Consider the following 15,055-nt stretch of genomic DNA (forward strand, 5'->3'; position numbering starts at 1 on the left):
CAGGTCTATGTGTTCACAAAACCTGCACACTTGCCTACTACACTTCACTGCCTCCACTTATTATCCTGTGCAGAGGATCATTGGTTCTAAGGCTTTAGATTTGATTCTGGGTTGACAGATAGCAGATTAAGATTCTATTAATCTTTGGGCAAGAATGTTGAACTTTCCACCTCTCTTGCAGTGACCTGTGGCAGTCAATTGTACTGGGAATTACACGACACCTGCTTGCTCACTTGTATTCAGTGGACTCATGATAAATCAATGTTTTTGCAGACACGTCATCCCCTTTCCTCAGGCCCTTCACTGCTGGCATCAAGAGCATTAGATGCATTGCCATCCTGCCAACTGGGCTGATCCTCACCACATATAATACTCTGTTTACCAGCAAAGGCCATGGGCTCATCTCTTCTTCCTTCTGTTCTGTCCCTTTATTCTGGATTACTTGACTTTTAGCTCCTATACAACAAATCCAGCTTGAGTTATGAATTCATGTATTTATTTATATGCATAAATTTCCCCCACCAATTACCTTAATGAGCCCAGTCCTTCTGGTCTTCTGATTTATGTCTTTGAAAGTGTTTGAGATAAAGAGAGCCAGAGAGTAACAGGGAGAAGCCTGGATCCCAAGGTCTGCATTGGCCTCCCAAGGACTGCTTTGTTCTCCCTAGCATTAAGCCTCCCCTTTAGCAGCTGCAGTGTTTGTCTAGATGTGTGTGGATGTCTGGCTGTATGCCCAGCTGAAGTTTTGATGCCTTCTTCCTCTCTTAAGTCACCTCAATTTCATATAAAATCAGCCATCTAGGCAGAAGCTAGGTATTTGAATGGACTTTAGATTCTTCTATGTTAAGTAACCTCCTATGGGCTTCTAGTGGACATTACTGCACAGTACCAGGCAATGATAATTTATACTTAGTGGCAAGCAAATCCCTGGATCACCTGCCAAAGATGTTAGAGTGTCTTTATTATTATCCAGGCAAAGCTTCCATTCATGCAGTCCTTGTAATATAAGCATTGTGGTGTACGTAGGTCTACAGAGAACCAAAAGCAAACCTACAAGTGGTATCTGAAGGTGTCCTAGCTCTGTATGTGGGTACTCTTCCCCTACTTATAATGCTTTTATATTTCCTATAGGTACTCTTATATGTTCCTCTCTGGAAGTTCCTAGAGCATACCTAGCCTCACACTCCTGGGCCCAAGAAAAATTCCCAGAAAAGTTATTGAAACTTTTCACTTGTTAGGTTTTATTGATTGTCACAAGATATAAAATGCCAGAGCTGTGGTGGGGTGAAGTGAGGAGGGGTTGGGTATGGAGTGGAGAGTGGAGTGGCAGGGGTTGGGTGTGGAATGGAGAGCTCCAAGGTTATTTTAGAAGAGATTTCAGTGAAGTGAGTATATAAAGACAAATGATGATTCAAGCCAGAACACAATTGTACAAACAAAAGTGATACCACCAGTCAACATCAGAATGTATTTTTGAAGTTTCCATTTGTTATGCCAAATATGTAGAGAATGTAGATTAAAACAATACCCAAGTGAGTGGTGATTATTTGCTACAAGTTAAGAACAGAGCATATTAGAAGAGGAAAGTGTGGCAGTGTTTCAATATTTAACCCAATTCATTAAAAAAAGGAGGGCATATATCTGATCTTTACCATGGGCCCATGTAAGCACATTTTTATACTAAGGGTATTTTCCCCAAAATGTTTTCTCTTCGAAAGACATGCATGCTTCATGTGAGACAGAATGTAAGGAGGATGCCAATATGTACACATTATGAGTTGGAAAGAACAGTAAATTATGCATGATATTGACCTCATTAGTAAATATTGACTCTTTAGAGCTGCCAAATGAAAGTTGTGGTGATAGACCATTCCTTAGAAGAGTTAATTTAAAATTATAAAATGTTTACAGGTGACAACAAAGTTAGCAGAGCTGTTCAACTCTTTTTCTGTTTCCATTTCCTCCACTGAAATGAATAATCTCAATCTGGAAAGAGAAGAACAAAAGTCACTACATGTGAATTGAATCCCTAGGTCTATGTGAGTCAGTATAGTCATGTAGTTCTTTTTTTTTTTTTTAATTTATTTTTTATTGGTGTTCAATTTACTAACATACAGAATAACCCCCAGTGCCCGTCACCCATTCACTCCCACCCCCCGCCCTCCTCCCCTTCTACCACCCCTAGTTCGTTTCCCAGAGTTAGCAGTCTTTACGTTCTGTCTCCCTTTCTGATATTTCCCACACATTTCTTCTCCCTTCCCTTATATTCCCTTTCACTATTATTTATATTCCCCAAATGAATGAGAACATATAATGTTTGTCCTTCTCCGACTGACTTACTTCACTCAGCATAATAGTAACTTCTTGCAAGATACATCCACGAAGGCAAAAGAAACAAAAGCAAAAATGAACTATTGGGACTTCATCAAGATAAGAAGCTTTTGCACAGCAAAGGATACAGTCAACAAAACTCAAAGACAACCTACAGAATGGGAGAAGATATTTGCAAATGACATATCAGATAAAGGGCTACTTTCCAAGATCTATAAAGAACTTATTAAACTCAACACCAAAGTCATGTAGTTCTTAGCCACTTCAGATTCAGTCTCCAGCCCCAGACAAGTGGCATTGAGGGGATGTGATTAAAACCCAGCTTCTGGGGGATCCCTGGGTGGCGCAGCGGTTTGGCGCCTGCCCTTGGCCCAGGGCGCGATCCTGGAGACCCGGGATCGAATCCCACGTCAGGCTCCCGGTGCATGGAGCCTGCTTCTCCCTCTGCCTATGTCTCTGCCTCTCTCTCTCTCTCTCTCTCTCTCTCTCTGTGACTATCATAAATAAAAAAAAAAATAATAAAAAAAAAAAACCCAGCTTCTGGTCATCTCTGAGGAACCGTCACACACAGGAGAAATGCCAAAATCTTGAAAATGCATTGATCTTACCAAAGGGAAGAAGTGTGACTTCTGAAAATTTCTGAATGTTAAAATTGAGTGTGGTTCCCTAGAAAATATTAAATTCATTGTTTTAAATACATAATTTGTAAATTGTGAAAAAGGAAAGGAAAACTATTCCTTTGGAAACAGGATTTGTCTAAAACAATGCATCTGGGCAGGTGAAGAGGGAAATGAAAATCTAATCCAAACAATTCATGCTAAATGCACCTAATTTCCTTTTTTGATATATTTCTAGGCAATAGATGACAATTGTTAACATTGCTTTGGCTTTTACTAAATACCATGTCCTGGGCTAAGTTTCCTCATTTAACCCTCGGAGCAACCTGTGAGGTTAATTAAGTCTTAGTGATATGCCTACTTTACAGGTGAGAAAATAGAACAAGGCTAGTACGTCATCAAGTTGGGATTTGGACCCAGTATGACAGTAAATCAGAACCCAAACCCCAGACCATTCCACATCCCACTCAAAAGCATGAAGAACTGTGCCTGGCACAGTGTACCTTGATTTCCAGAGGACATATGACAGTTGACTATGATAGCCCATTGGACACTGTGGAGAAGATTGTCACAGAGTTAGCTACATACTAGTTAAGCCTCATAATATTCTTATTTCTCTATGAAAAGCTCAGCTGTTTGGGAAATACTACACTTAAAAAAATTCATAGTGTCAGAGTTCCTCAGATTTACGATTAGAATCTATGAATATATGACATTCACTGTAGAAATCTGTCATCCAGACTTGAAAACATTACTCTATCAGGTTATGATCATATTTAATTAAAGCAATATATTTATAAATATTGAATGAGAATACTGCCCCTCTGGAAGAAAGGCCTGGAATTTTTCCAGAGGCTAGTATAGTGAAAAACGACTAACCAAAAACTTTTAACTATTTTAAAATGCAAGATGTTTAGTCATTAGAAGCCGTAATATACTTGTATACTATAATATAAAGAAGACTGCTTTGCTGAACAAATTACTAGTAGAAACATATTTCAAAAAACTGTTTAACCTACTTAAGATAATTAACAGCTTTTGAGTACGCTATCAAAATTCCCATGAAAACCAACAATGAATGTGCTATTTTAAATGAGCATTTGTTGTCAATTCTTTCCAGTGGATGTACCTGAAAATGGGTTTCTTTCCTAATAATCTATAAATCAGACTTTCCACCAATTCAAAAGAACTCTTCACATAATTCGTCCAAATTAGTGGGCTTTTACTGTAGACTTTCATAGAATAGAGAAAGCACCATATTCCCTGAGGATATAATTTGATCACTGTTATATAGTCATTGTCTCATTCTATCTGCTACCAGGAATCTTTCATTAGTTGCTTGCTGATCTTACTCTAGAGGCTCAAAGTAATTATGTCCAAGAATTGTACAGGGTCAAGAATGGTAACTTATAGGAAATGATGCTTTAATTTTTTAAATCCAATACTAGGGTACTAAATAAACCCAGGGAGTATATAAATATCAAGCAGATATTCTACAAAAGTATATAATGTGCTCTTCCTGTGACCAAAATGATTTTAACTTTTAATCTGCATAAGACTTTTGACAAAAATAGACTTTTTCATGAAACATCTTTTGAAATTAAAAAAAAAAAGATTTTCCACTATAAAACCTTGAGGTACAAATCTGTTCATAAATAGTCTCATCCAAAGCATAATTCAGTAGTTTTATAAATCCAAACTTTTGCTATCAGAAACATTCCTATTTCCTAATTTAGCATTAATATACCCTATAAAGTGATTGAAAACATTGTGGTAATAAAAACTACTAAAAATAAAATATAAGGAAACTTTGCAAAATGTTCAAATAGTACAATGCCTCGATACTTTTCCTGTACCTGCATTGAATTCTGATTTTTTAAACTTAAAACACAAGTTTTGGCCCATATGGCAAATTTCTGGATTCTTGCTTATGTCTGGAAAGTTCTCTACACAAAATGTAATTGCTGGCAGGTAAGTTCTGGTACTTTTGAATTGAGAGAAGAGGGAAGTTTGGAAGGAGCAGGTAACTGGGTTGGTCAGCTGCCAAGAACTGAGGGTACAATCTAGTTAAGCCACCAAATCATCTTAAGGAAGCCCTCAAAGGAAAGTGAATTTTTTCCCATCTGCATGAAGCCTCAGTTTTACCATACAGCTTTGTAATCCGCCACTTTTTCTTAAGAATCGAACTCTATGGATTAGAAGCAAGTGAGAATCATAATCTTGTCCCCTCACCTCCGTGTTTAAAATATGGTCATCCCATTTGCTTCTGATACTGTTCACCAGATTCAGTGTGTGGATGCGAATGTTTGGTTGTTTCCTTTCCATGTGGAAAATCATTTTTCACGTGGTGTAGACTTCATGTTGAATTATAAATGAAGAAGGTTGCCTTTATAGATTCCAAATATATTGCTCTTTGTCCACTGGCTTAGAAATACCCTCAGATCCTTCACGATTGTAGGTGCTTTCAGAGGGTTGAAGTTCTTCTTTATAAAGAGTTTTAATTTATTGGAACACTGATACTTGCATTTCTTATACTTGTATCAGTAGTGGCAGGATAATGGTGAGTTGCCCCCACAGAGTTTCCAGGCTGTTTTCCGTGACAGAGCTTCTAACATTAAAAATGAAAGAATTCAAAGATAGTGCTGTATTATATAGTCTGGCTGTTTGAGACATTCCCTGCAGCTGTGTAGAAAAGATGCTTTATTTAAGGAAAAATCCTTGGAGAAATTAATTGATATGAGCCAGAAGTTGTTCAGCCAATTTAATCACTAATCTGCTGTTGTTTCTAAATTGCATGAGATGCAGAAGGAAGTCTGCCTGCCTCCAAATCAGCCAATTCAAGATATGAACACAGGATGGAATTTAGACCACTATATGTTAAAAATGACTGCTTGAAATTAAGCAGGCTTTTCTTGGGGTGGGGGTGAGGGAGAGCTTGGCCAAATTGTTAAACCTGCTAATTTACTTTTGAGGGCATTTTGCCAAATTAACTAAAGCTATCCTGAAGCTATTTGAAGAATTAACTGGAAAACAAACAGTGACCAGGTCCAAATTTCTGTTTTCAAAATTTGTTACGAACTGGACTTTGAAAAAAAATGAAAGCAGTAATTAAAGTAAGGCTTTTGTTCAGATATCACATTACTGAATCCCAGTAATACTACCATGTCTTGTGGATACAGTAAACAATTTGAGTGGTACCTTTCCAGCTCTGACTGATTCTATGTGTAAGGCTGATGTGTCTTTTTCTTTGAAATTCAAATATTCAGTAGGTAACAATAGGGAGAATTCAAGTACCAATGAAATTATAATTGAGTCTAAACGTTGGGAACTAGAGGGGGCCTTATAGGAAGGGGTAAATCTCACACAATCTTTCTATTCTAGTTAAAGAGTTAGCTTATCTCTCAGAATCATGTACCCTAAGACTTGGCCTTCAAAGTTATGCCAGACTCTCTAATCTCACATTTGTCAGGTCGTATAATAAAGAGGCATCCATTTTTAAGTCTTATCAATATTATAGAGAAGATACAGTGTCAGTTCAGTTGAGGAAGTATGACTAACATTCTATTATGAGTAGCTTAAAGAGAACCTTCTATCTCACATTTCCAGTGTGACTTCCCAGTCACCCTATTCTAGTGTTTTGAATGGAAAAAGGAGAAAAATTGTCTTTGTTATTTTTTCTTTATTGCCTATTTTTGTAAAATGACTTTGGTTTAATTTCATATCTCTTAAATAGAAATTGTTCTAAATCATCTTGGAAAGCCCAGCACCCTACTGTATAGTAATTGTGGAGAAATTAGCTAAATATGCAACAGTAAATATTAAATTATTAGTTACCACAATAACTCTTGACCTAAATAATAAAATGTCACTTCTTCTCCAACTAAAGGTATCAGAAATTGTATCCTTTGCCTCTCTCCAGAATGAAAGGCAGAAAGGGAGGGAGGGAAGGAGGGAGGGAGGGAGGGAGGGAGTGAGGGAAGGAGGGAGGGGAAAATGAAAGGAAATCTTAGGATTTATTTAAGTGCATAGCAACTGAATAATATTATTTCTGTTTAATTACCTAGTGGATAAGTTCAGTCTATAATACTTCTTTTTAACATTCTAGCAGTAGATTTAAAAGGAAGAGAATGCATCTCAACTTAATTTTTCATATTTTCCCATTTTTCCATATCCCCTTTGCTACAGCTTTCTCTTAACACATTACAAATTTAGAGTCCCGAATCTTTTCCCCTTCTTGCCCTCTACATAATATTAAAATGTAATAAACCTTCAAAATTTATCTATAGTTTTTATTCAGCTTAAGTTTCTTGGGCTTTTTTGAATATATAAATGTATGTGTCTTACCAATTATGGACAATATTTAGTTATTATTTCTTTTTCTTTTTAAGATTTACTTATTTAATTGAGGGGGAGAGAGTGTGTGTGTGCGCATGCCTGCCTGTGAGTGGAAGGCGGGGCAGACAGAAACTCCCCAAGCTGACTTCCCTCTCAGCACTGGGTTGGATCCCACAACCCTTGAGATCAGGACCTGAGGGAAATCAAGAGTAAGCTGCTTAACTGAAGCACCGGGTGCTCCAGTTATTATTTTTTAAAATAATTGTTGCAGTCCATTCTTTCTTTCCTCTTTCCTGGGGCCCCAATTCAATGTACATTAGACTTTCTGATATTGTTCCAAGGGTCTCTGAGATCCTTTTCCTTTTTTCTTTTTTCTTTTTTTAATTGTTCATTTTTCAGATTGGATTACTTCTATTGATCTCCCTTCAAGTTTACTAAGGCTTTCTTATACCATCTCCATTATGCTGTTAAGCCTACTTAGTGAATTTTTTACTTCAGATATCATATTTTACACTTCTAGAATGTCTGAATGTCTTTCTGGTTCACTTTTAAAGCTTTCCTTTTTTTTTTTTTTTTTTTGCCAGGTTTCTTATCATTATCCGCCATATTTTTCCTTCTATCCTGAGCATAGCTGGCTTAAAATCCATGACCTCTGGTTCTAACATCTGGATCATCTCAGGATTGATCTCCATTGATTGCTCTTTCTCTTGAGAATTGTCACAATTTCCTGCTTTTTCATATGGCTGGTAATTTTTTTATTGTGTCTAAACTGTATGAGTAATACATTGTAGCATGACTCCAGATTCTATTATTTGCTACCTAGGAGTACTGATTTGTGTTTTAGCAAACAGTTAACTTCTCTGAGTGCAAACCTCAAACTCTTTCCTCTCTGCACTTAGCAGCAACTGAAATATCTTTTCAGTTACTTGAAGTCTGCCAAGCACAAACGTAGCTCGTAGCTCAGAAGTCAGCCAGAGATTTGGTTGCATAGGGTACATACACTGAATATGATATGCTTTCTATGTAGCTTTTCCCCTTTCCTAGATGTCCCCCTGCCCCACCCACCCAGTTTGCTTTCATGGCACTGAACTCTGATTTCTCAAACAGTAAGCCTGCATTTCTGCATTTCTCTCTGAATTTTAACCTCTTTGCTTGATACCAGCTGGGCCTGTCCTCAGGCAGAAAGAATGGTGCCCTTCCCTTCTTCCAAGTGTCAACTCCCCTCTAGTTCTTCAGAATGCCTTTGGATGGCTTTTGTCTGTGTGCCTGGTGCGTTTATCTGTGGGAGAAGTCCAGCACAAGGTACTCTGTCATTACAAGAGGTGGACTCTCTACAAATCAACTCTTGTAAATAAGGAACATGAAAAATCCTCATAGAAAGAACATTCACCTACCTATACAAGTCTGAAATTGCAAATTTGTATAATTTGAAGACTTAAATGTCTTCTGCTGTTGTTTTTAAATTCTCATGCTATGTACTGCCATCTCTAAATCAGAGCAATGAATTCAGTGGTTGTGAGCAACTTGACATGATTTGTAGAAGCACAAAAGGCCCTGGGGAATTGGACTTGGTATTGCTCACTTTTAAGCTAATAAAGAGAAAACCCTACAATCAAATGCAGTGAAGGGTATAATTGGTGCAATACTGCTCGCTATCAGTGTACTTTTCAGGGTCATTTTTGTTAACTGCAGAATGAAGTAAAACATTTTTAAGCACCCAGGACTTCAATAGGAATATATATGGTTACCCTGAGCAGTCAAGTCCAAATACGTGATGTCTGATTATTATAGAAGCACCTATTCAACACTGCTCATTGTAAAGAATCTTATTCTCTAGTTGCAGATATACATCACCTGAAATCAAGCCATGTCTAGAAAATATATCACTTTTAGCTCCATGTACCATTAAGGGTGAATAAAAGTGTCAAAAGTAAAGGAGAGCTTATACACATATTACAGGTATGGGAATGCTTGTACAACTTGAAAATATATCCATCAAGAGGTGTGGGCAGTTTTCACAGAAAGTGAAATATTTCAGAAGTGCTACTCCATCCTGTGCCATGGAATACATATTTCCTGAGTCTGGAGAAATTCCAAGCCTCCTTTTCTCTGTCTCATATGCTTTAGTTGACTATAATCATTGCATCTTCATATAGTCACCATGGAAATGAAAGAGACTTTGTTGTCTTTTATAGAGAACTGACTTAATAATAGAAAACTACAGCTAGGGATAACCAGGCCTTTGCATTACTCGGGGGTCAGTAATAAAACCTATCTTATTTGAGGACTAAAATTCCACAGAAGTAGATAAGTCTTCCCAATAAGCAAAAGGCAAGATGATGGTAATACACTGAAAAGGGATCTCTAAAGTTGTATGAATGGACAGAAAAGTTGACAAGTGTTTGGATGTGAGCAAATACTAGGTAATATAGATTAATATCAAGAAGGATTTGAAAAGAGGGATCCTTGGGTGGCTCAGCGGTTTAGCGCCTGCCTTTGGCCCAGGGCGCGATCCTGGAGTCCCTGGATCGGGTCCCGCGTCGGGCTCCCGGCATGGAGCCTGCTTCTCCCTCTGCCTGTGTCTCTGCCTCATTCTCTCTCTCTCTCTGTGTCTGTCATAAATAAATAAATAAATCTTAAAAAAAAAAAGAAGGATTTGAAAAGAACTACGAAGCATTTTCTTACCCAAGAATAGAATCCTAGAGTCTGAAGAAGGGAAAACCAAGTTATAATCTCTCTCTTAGGTCCTCTTTAGGAGTGAGATCTTTCCCCTAAGCCAAAGTAAAAAAAAAAAAAAAAAAAATCATTCATTTTAAATAACTGCCATTTCAAAAAAAGTCCATATATAAAAACATGAAGAATTTCCTTAAAACTGTACTTGAAACTAATTAGGTTAATTATGTTGTTTTCGTGAACTGGAATTGTCTAGATAAATCCTACTCAAAGCATGATATCTGAATCGGCAACATCAGCATTACCTTGAGCTTCTTTGAAGTGCACAATCTCAGCTTCAACCCCAGATCTATTGAATCTACTTGCATTTCAACAAGATCCCCAGGTGACTGATATGTATATTAAAGTTTGAGCAGTCCTGCAATACATACTAAAGTGAAATCTCAATGTCAGAAGCACCACTTTTGTCTTATCTAGTGACGTCATTAGAAAGTGAGGTCAAAAGAACATTCAGGAAATGTGTAGATGGTTATAACTTAGGAGGTCCTTTTACATCTCACAAAGAGATAACTCATACAAAAGAATCTAAAGAGGTTACAAAGAAGAAAGAAGAAATGAAATGAAACCTAGGAAAATGTAAGATATGAATCTGTGAAATAATAATGCCAAATAATGTACTTAATAGACACAATTTAGAAAGCAGTATTATCAAGAGACCTAGAGCTGGGATGAAAGTGAAGAACAAATTATAGTAAAATCAGGCTTTTGGTGTATTAGGATAATAAAAACAACTAATGCAATTTGGGGCCTCCTACCCAGAGACAAATCATGGAAGAGGCAGATAATGTTTCTTTTTTAATGACTCAGGTGAAAATTCAAAGAGAATATTTGGACACAAAAGCAGAAAAGCTCAGGCTTCATATGAGATCCGGAGAACAACAGGTTATAAAGTTTGATAGCTTCAAAGAAGTCTGAATAGTTTAAATGATGACTCCAAGGTAAGACATACGGCAACACATGGAAATAGGAATTGTAAAAAGCCTTTGCTGTGAGGAAGCATGAAATTTGAAGTATAGTAGTGAAATCAAGCATAAAAATAAGTCCCAAATTTTAATGCACATCCACATATTTAATAGTACCCAGCCCAAGTCTATGTTCTCATCTATTCAGGCCAGACAAGCATTCCCCCAAAGAGAAGACAACCAGTTGCTGCTAACTCCCCACTCCATTACCAGGTCTTAAGAAAAAGCTCAGTCTAATACAACTCTGGCTTGCTTCACTTCTGCAATGACACAGACAAAACACTAACTTACCCAGGATAAGACTACCTACTGTGTAAATTATCTAGACACATACTCTTAATATTGTCCTGTGTTCTTTTTTTTTTTTATTGGTGTTCAATTTACTAACATACAGAATAACCCCCAGTGCCCGTCACCCATTCACTCCCACCCCCCGCCCTCCTCCCCTTCCAACACCCTTAGTTCGTTTCCCAGAGTTAGCAGTCTTTACGTTCTGTCTCCCTTTCTGATATTTCCCACACATTTCTTCCCCCTTCCCTTATATTCCCTTTCACTATTATTTATATTCCCCAAATGAATGAGAACATATAATGTTTGTCCTTCTCCGACTGGCTTACTTCACTCAGCATAATACCCTCCAGTTCCATCCACGTTGAAGCAAATGGTGGGTATTTGTCATTTCTAATAGCTGAGTAATATTCCATTGTATACATAAACCACATCTTCTTTATCCATTCATCTTTCGTAGAACACAGTGAGATCCAGGGCGCCGGGACACAGCCCAGGATCTCACTGTGTTCTACGACATACAGCCAGGCCTAAACTCACCTGTCATTCTATATCACCACGTTGTCTGTAGGTACAATAGTGATGGGAGAAGATTATAGATGTAGTGTAGCTATTACCCTCTTTTCCCACATCTCAATGTAAATCCTGTTCTGGATAGCAGTTCTTCTCATTAGGCTCCAAACTAGTTTTATAACTAGAAATGCAAAAAAACAAGAAAATGAAAAATTAGGGTTTTACCAGCTATCATCAGATTAAGCTACAGAACGTATGTCAGGTTTGCCTGTAAAAAAGTACCTCTACTATATGAAAATCAGTGGTTAAAGCACAAATAAATAAATGGCTTATTACAAAAGATTTTCTCACATTTCAGAAGGCTTCTCCATAGGGTTCCTTTTAAAAAATGAACTCTAGTGTTTTTAAGTGTTTTACAGATCATTAAGTACATGGCAGAGGGGCAATGAGAAGGGATTTTTAAATTTAATGAACTAGGAAGCATTCAAATTGAGGACAGATAAATATAAGACAAGTTATATTTAAAATTCTGTTTTATCAGTGGGAAAATAACAAAAATCATCTAAATACAAACTTGGGAAAAAGTGCCCATTTCTCATGCTGTACCTGAGAGAAAACTTTGTCATGCTATACCTGAAAGAGTTACAATTTGACAAAAAAGATAGTATTAATACCATATACAGTTATATATACATTATATATAATATATGTCAATATCTCATGTGTGCCTATGTGTATATATTATATATAGTATGTAAATATCTGATAAATATCTATTATAACGTACACTATATAGATATCTATTAAATATAGAAGCCTGTTTCATACCATCATTTAATAGATATATTAATAGATCTTAAATGTGCAGCCACAGATATGCATGTACATATGTATATGAGTTAGTCATCACCTAACAAAGTGAAAACATCATTCAAACTTCCTACCTTTCTATTTTACACCTAAATTTAATACTGATGCTGACCTTGAAAATCTCATTCTTCTGAATATAATGTAACCCAACCATACATTCACTCCCAGCTTTTAAACTCTTAAATCTCATTTAGAGATGGTTTAGGCCAGGAAATAAATCAGCCACATCCCTGGAAACTCTGGCTGAAATTGCATAGTGTATTTTTCCACAAGAAGTATTTAAAATGTTTCCTATGTATATAGTAAGTACTTTACAAGGTTAGCAGAAGGAGTTTCCTGAAAATGCCAATATATATATTCTCAGCTGCATTTTGATGGGAAACCAAGAGATAATTAATGCTTTATCCATAAAATTACATTGGTCTAGAAAACATTTTTAAATGACTGTAGCATTAATTTAATCACTTCTTTTTGATAATGAAAGACAAAAGAGGGCTTAGTAAATAATACTGGACAGATTCAGATAATGTACTATTATAAAACTTTTTTCATGAATTAACTTTCTGGCATTAAGTTCTTTCATGGAATAGTAGGATATATTTGTTAGAATACTTTTAATCTAATGCATTATATATCTCCCTTGTTTGTTAAACACAGAACAGTAATATAGAAAGAACAGGAACCTGAAGATCTGAATTCTGACTCTACTATTAGCTGATTGCATGGTTACAGATAACGTTTCTAAGCGTGGTGTTCTCGTCTAGTGAGTGTAGGTAATTAAATCTTCCCCTGCTGATTTCACAGAACTATTAATAGAATTAAACTGTATTCTATGCATACATATATGTATAGTGCACACACACATATATATAGAATACATTTTGATATGTGTGTATATGCAATATACATAATAACCTAAGTGCAGTAAGGTGCTACATAATTATATGTATTTTAATATTTTCAATAGTGTTCAAGTTATAAAAGGAATACATTTCATAGAAGAGTATTATGAGAAAGTATTGATTTTTCATTTTGAGCATAAGATAGCTGGATTTGATATCAATATTAATTTTCCATATTTGTACTAACTTAGTTTTGCTGTTTATTTTATAACAAGAGGCCTTAATCTGAACATAGCTTTATTCCATTGACTTTATTACTTTTTCGAAGCTAGTAATTATATGTCTAGTGTTTCCAGACCAACAACAAAAACAGTTGAACATAAAACAATGAATATTGCTATGAAAAACATTTGTCATAATAATGTACTAGAATCCCAGGAAGATGCAATATATTTTATTTGTGTGTAGTCTCTTAAGAACATCCTTATTTCTATTTGAAGCCAAAGAACAAGATGGCTGGTGAAAATATGTAATAGCTCATTCTTCTGAAATAAAATAGAAAATGGAAAAGAGAAGGCCCTAGAAAGAGATATTACATTTCGACTCATACAGAAGTCATGAAAACAGATGATGTACTTAGTTCTGGGGTCCTGTTTTGTGTAAGAGAAGTAAATGTTAATACTCATTATCCTGAAAAAACAGCTTTTTCATGAGTGCAGAACAGAACCCAGCATCCCTCCCAAAATGCCTGGGTGAGAATGTCATATTGCTGGTTGGCCAAGCAAATTATATCTTAATTTCATGAAAAGAATAATAATAATGAGAAAAATATCATCGAGCCCTGGAGTGGCTCATTCATTCATTCAACAAATCCAACAATTTAACAAATGTCTGTCCTTACACACCTATTGTAAGCTAAGCAGTATGATAAGCCTTGCTACACTGTGGTGAATAAGATAGACTGGGTTTTCAGAGATTACAGTCAGGTAATGGAGAAAAATTATTTTAATTTTTTTAAGTTACAGTTTCTGATAACTCTCATTAAAGAGAAAAAGGCATGCTTTGAAGAATAATGTGGAATGTGTAGCTACTTTAGTTTGGGTATCGGGAAAGGGTTCTCTGAGGGAGTGACATTTGAAATGAGATCTGAAGCATGAGAAGGAGCCAGGGAAGAGCATTCCACTGGGAGGGAACAGCATCTTTGAATGTGTACAATAAACTGAAAGAAGGCCTGTATGGCTGAAGTTAGAGAAAAATGGTAAAACTGATACTATAGAAGATTAGAGAGGTTGACTGGCTACATCACGTGGAGCCTATTGGCCATGTTAAGGAATTTGGAATATAAAAACATGCAAAAAGAAACTGTCAAATGGTTTTGCACAGAAACAATGATATCCAAATTTCATTTTAAATACATCATTATGCCGCTAGGTGAAAACAGACAGGAAATGTGCAAAATCAAAACCAGAAAGATCATTAGGAGATGCTTACCTGACCTGGCTCACGGGTGCATGATCTGTCAAATTGCACAAGACTCCCTTCTCCAAAAGAGTTCTGCTCTTGG

The 15,055-nt window shown here is 36.3% G+C and overlaps 1 protein-coding gene across 4 annotated transcripts in view; it reads left to right on the forward strand.

Annotated features, from left to right (window-relative positions):
• The window catches only part of DPYD (dihydropyrimidine dehydrogenase), a 796,351-nt gene that overhangs the window by 702,505 nt on the left and 78,791 nt on the right, over window positions 1–15,055 (forward strand). The gene's annotated exons all lie outside the window — the stretch shown is intronic.

This window comes from Canis lupus, chromosome 6, assembly GCF_003254725.2.
Source record: "Canis lupus dingo isolate Sandy chromosome 6, ASM325472v2, whole genome shotgun sequence".
Classification (NCBI taxonomy): Eukaryota; Metazoa; Chordata; class Mammalia; order Carnivora; family Canidae; genus Canis; species Canis lupus.